Consider the following 5,346-nt stretch of genomic DNA (forward strand, 5'->3'; position numbering starts at 1 on the left):
TGGGCCTCTAGGGGTGTTACAAGGGAGAATATCATTAGTTATTCGATTATTAAGGAATCTAATGCATCACTAATTATTACAGAGCAATTAACACCATCCTGCCATTTAGCGGATCTGTATTCAGGGGGGAATAAATCAAAGTAGAGAGTTTTATATTTCTGTTGTTAATCTTTTCCATAGGTTGAAACACTCTTGAGGCATGGTACTGTAGCTAGCCTAGCCGCACTCCTGTCAACATTAACATGCAACGTTTCCCTCCAGCTGTCGGTGTTCGTGGTAAAGGAGAGGAGAACCGTGTTAATATTTGATTCCTTGAGTAATCACTGTCCCCCCCCCAACCCAATGTTGCCTCTAAGTATGTATAATTAATGGTTGCGCTGCAGGCAAACACTTAAATATAGGACCGTTTTGTCCTAATTATAGACTTTTCTCTTTTGGTTTAAGTGAAAGCCTTTTACTAGTGGAGATGATTACTAATGCTGTTATATTGACTGTGGACCATTTACTGGCCTCCTGTCGGCTAATATGCTAATGCTAATACGCTAATGCTAATATGCAAATGACAATATGCTAACGCTAATATGCTAATGCTCATATGCTATTGGTATGCAGTTTTTATATTTTATTTTTTAAATAGCTCTTTGATACCATAAGTGCAGGTATTGCTGCAAAGTCAGATGTGTAAGTGCTCTGATACAACATATTAATAACACATAATATAAAGTTATTTTTAAATGTTAGTGTTTCTAGAGCTGATTTGTTGTTTGCGTTGATGATGAAAAGCTAATCAATGATGATCAGTTGATTAGTTATCTTCATTGGAGAAATATTGGATTAATATATAGACCTATAAAATAATATTCTACCTTTATTATTTGAATTGACTAATATCCAGCAATCTGTACATAATGCACCAAACAGGTAGTTAATAAAATGGATTCCATATTATGTATATGAATTGATATTGTACCTGTTAGTAGAATGGTATATAGTGTAGCAAACATTATAGATACAATTATTGTGGGGCAGCAGGTAGCCTAGTGGTTAGAGTGTTGGACTAGTAACTAGTAAGATCAAATCCCCGAGCTGACAAGGTAAAAATCTGTCGTTCTGCCCCTGAACAAGGCCAGTTAAACCCACTGTTCCCCGGTAGGCCGTCATTGAAAATAAGAATTTGTTCTTAACTGACTTGACTAGTTTATTGAATGTAAAATAAATAAAAATACAATTATCTTCATAGCAGTTCACACTGACCCCATTTAGTTGACTGGTCGATACTAGTTTGGTTGATAGATAGGCTGTTCGTCGAACGACATTTCTTTAGTTGAGCAGTGGCAAAAAAAACAAAAAAAGTAATCAAAGTCATGGTGTCTGATTGGTGCCTGTCTGAGTGGACTGATCCATTGTGAAGTCCGTGGGGATGGTACAGTCCGTCAATCTAAGACATTGGCTACTGAAATTGTACGTGGTTATAGAACATAAGAACAATGGTGCAACACAAATAAAAATAATATTTATTTTATAACAAATTGTGCTTTCTCCCGCGTTGGATCGCTGTCCGCGGTTCTGAAACTAAGAAAAGAGAGGAAACCCCAACTTAATCAATAATCAATAATAATCAATAGCCTAACTGATAAATGTGCCCGCCTTTATAAATCATTCATATACAGTAGGTTTTTATTTCGTTGTGCTATTTTCTACATTGTAGAATAATAGTTAAGACATCAAAACTATGAAATAACACATGGAATCTTGTAGTAACCAAAAAAGTGTTAAACAAATAAAAAAAAAAAAAATTATTTGAGATTCTTCAAAGTAGGCACCCGTTGCCTTGATGACAGCTTTGCACACTCTTGGCATTCTCTCAACCAGCTTCATGAGGTAGTCACCTGGAATGCAATTCAATTAACAGGTGTGCCTTGTTGAAAGTTAATTTGTGGAATTTCTTTCCTTCTTAACGCGTTTGAGCCAATCAGTTGTGTTGTAACTAGGTAGGGGTAGTAAACAGAAGATAAGTCAATTTTATGACAAGAACAGCTCAAATAAGCAAAGAGAAACGACAGTCCATCATTACTTTAAGAAATGAAGGTCAGTCAATCTGGAAAATTTCAAGAACTTTGAAAGTTTCTTGAAGTGCAGTCGCAAAAAAACATCAAGCACTTTGATAAAATTGGCTCTCATGACGACCAACACAGGAAAGGAAGACCCAGAGTTACCTCTGCTGCAAAGGATAAGTTCATTAGAGTTACCAGACTCAGAAATTGCAGCCCAAATAAATGCTTCACAGAGTTCAAGTAACAGACACATCTCAACATCAACTGTTCAGAGGAGACTGCGTAAATCAGGCCTTCATGGTCAAATTGCTGCAAAGAAACCACTACTAAATGACACCAATAAAAAGAAGAGACTTGCTTGGGCCAAGAAACACGAGCAATGGACATTAGACTGGTGGAAATCTGTCCTTTGGTCTGATGAGTCCAAATTTGAGATTTTTTGTTCCAAATGCTGTGTCTTTGTGAGACGCAGAGTAGGTAAACAGATGATCTCCGCATGTGTGGTTCCCACCGTGAAGCATGGAGGAGGAGGTGTGGTGGTGCTTTTCTGGTGACACTGTCTGTGATTTATTTAGAATTCAAGGCACACCAAGAAGGAGAGTGATGGAGTGCTGCATCAGATGACCTGGCCTCCACAATCACCCGACCTCAATCCAATTGAGATGGTTTGGGATGAGTTGGACCGCAGAGTGAAAGAAAAGTAGCCAACAAGTGCTCAGCATATGTGGGAACTCCTTCAAGACTGTTGGAAAAGCATTCCAGTTGAAGCTGGTTGAGAGAATGGCAAGAGTGTGCAAAGCTGTCATTAAGGCAAAGGGTGGCTACTTTGAAGAATCTAAAATCTAAAATATATTTTGATTTGTTTAATACTTTTTTGGTTCCTACATGACTCCATATGTGTTATTTCATTGTTGATGTCGTTACTATTATTCTACAATGTAGAAAATAATAAAAATAAAGAAAAACCCTTGAATGAGTAGGTCCTAACTTTTGGCTGGTACTGTGTATATCTTGCTCTGTCTCACTTTCACTCTCTCTAGCTCTCTACAGTATCTATCTCTCTCTCAATCTATCAATTCAAAGTGCTTTATTGGCATGAGAAACATGTTTACATGAGAAACGTGTTTACATGACCAAAGCAAGTGGAATAGACAATAAACAAGGGAAATAAACAAGTAGTAAACATTTATACTTGCATCTCTCCTTCTCTCTCAGCTTCCTTTCTCTCTCTCCCCAGCTCTCTCTCGCTCTCCCCGGCTCCCTCTCTCTCTCTCTCTCTCTCCCCAGCTCTCTCTCTCTCTCTCTCTCCCCAGCTCCCTCTCTCTAGCTCTCTCTCTCTCCCCAGCTCCCTCCCGCTCTCTCTCTCCCCAGCTCCCTCTCTCTCTCTCTCTCTCTCACCAGCTCCCTCTCTCTCTCTCTCTCTCTCTCCCAGCACCCTCCCCCTCTCTCTCTCTCTCTCCCCAGCTCCCTCTCTCTCCCTAGCTCTCTCTCTCTCTCCCCAGCTCCCTCTCTCTCTCTCTCTCTCTCTCTCTCTCTCTCTCCCCAGCGCCCTCTCTCTCTCTCTCCCCAGCTCCCTCTCTCTCTCTCTCTCTCCCCAGCTCTCTCTCTCTCCCAGCTCCTCTCTCTCTCTCTCTCTCTCTCTCTCCCAGCACTCTCTCTCTCTCTCCCCAGCGCCCTCCCTCTCTCTCTCTCTCTCTCTCTCTCTCTCTCTCTCTCCCCAGCTCCCTCTCTCTCTCTCTCTCTCTCTCTCTCTCTCCCCAGCGCTCCCTCTCTCTCTCTCCCCAGCGCCCTCTCTCTCTCTCTCTCTCTCTCTCTCTCCCCAGCTCTCTCTCTCTCTCCCCAGCTCCCTCTCTCTCTCTCTCTCTCTCCCCAGCGCTCCCTCTCTCTCTCTCCCCAGCGCCCTCTCTCTCTCTCTCTCTCTCTCTCTCCCCAGCTCCCTCTCTCTCTCTCCCCAGCTACAGTCCCCACTCTCCGTTGACACTGACCTCTCTCCTCATGTTGACGTTGATGGGAGGTATCTTCCAGGAAAATACCTATTGATTTAGACTGATAGTCTAGGAGGTTTCATCTGTGTCCGTCACAGCATTCTGGTCCCCTAAAGATACAAAGATCCTTCTTGGGGCTGACTTCCCTTAGAGAGCATCCCAAATAGCACCCTATTCCATATATAGTGGCCCCGTTTGGGCCCTGGTCAAAAATATAGTGGCCCGGTTTGGGCCCTGGGTGGGTATGGGGTGGGTTAGCCTGGAGACATTGTTATGTTTTCAGTTGGACATTCAGTTGTTGATTCACCCCAATCTAACCTCACATGGTCGTTGCCCGTTAGCCTTAACTTTCTCATGAAATGATGTTTGTCCTAATGCTCGCTCTTCTTTTGATTTGTCTCCACAGGCAGGTTCCACAATACCCGAGATGAAGACAGTCATCATACACAGAAGGCTGTGCATCCCAAATGGCACCTTAATCCCTGGATAGTGAACTACTTTTGACCAGAGCGCTATGGCACCTTGTCAAAGGTAGTTTTACATTACATAGGGATTAGCGTGTTATTAGGGACTCCTCCAGAGACGGTCATCAGTCAATTTGCTTCTAAAGTGTTTTCGACGAATGGACCCATGCACAACGTCATACATCCCTTGATAGCTAACTCACCTAGCTTCAAACCAAGGCCTTTTTTTTGTTGATGTAAATATCTATATATAATTTCAGAACAATGCTTATTTTGTGTCATCATTTTTTTTTAAATAAAAGGTGAATATTGAGCAATACTATTTGAATTTCTGGGAACTTTGGTTGCAATCTGCTGGATTGGTATTGCTAACTATTTTAGGGATTGAATATTCTTTTCAGGGTTTTTGTAACACGTGATTCATTCATTTACATGAACATGAATGGAGAAAAAAAAAAAACTTATTTAAGACAAATTTTATACCTTGAGAGAAAAATATGTAAATTTCTTGCATCCGCGTTAAGAGTAAATAAATCATTATATTCACAAGTGTTGGTCTCTGTAGTGTTCTGTAATGGGGTTATGATGACTTTTTATAAAGAGGTAGGAGTAACAGTGGCCCTTGTTTCCCTTTATATACCCTATTCCCTATGGGACCTGGTCAAGAATTAGTGCACTTGATAGGGAATAGGGTGCCATTTCAGACACGTTCAATATAATCAACCGAAAGGAGTTATGATGAGAGGACGATATGAAATTGGAAATATTTCGACACCGGTTTCATCCAAATACCAGACATGTACTTAATAGGTGACCAGAACTAGTCTGTAGCCACTACTCAGT

At 41.2% G+C, this 5,346-nt stretch overlaps 1 protein-coding gene across 1 annotated transcript in view; it reads left to right on the forward strand.

Annotated features, from left to right (window-relative positions):
- Positions 1 to 5,052, forward strand: part of LOC106568552 (methyl-CpG-binding domain protein 2) — a 118,724-nt gene extending 113,672 nt beyond the window's left edge. The window contains exon 7 of the mRNA XM_045692658.1: positions 4,446 to 5,052. The gene's annotated coding sequence lies outside the window, so the exon portion shown is untranslated. The remainder of the gene's footprint in view (positions 1 to 4,445) is intronic.
- The last annotated feature ends 294 nt before the right edge of the window (positions 5,053 to 5,346 follow it).

This window comes from Salmo salar, chromosome ssa13 (genome assembly GCF_905237065.1).
Source record: "Salmo salar chromosome ssa13, Ssal_v3.1, whole genome shotgun sequence".
In the NCBI taxonomy this organism is placed as follows: Eukaryota; Metazoa; Chordata; class Actinopteri; order Salmoniformes; family Salmonidae; genus Salmo; species Salmo salar.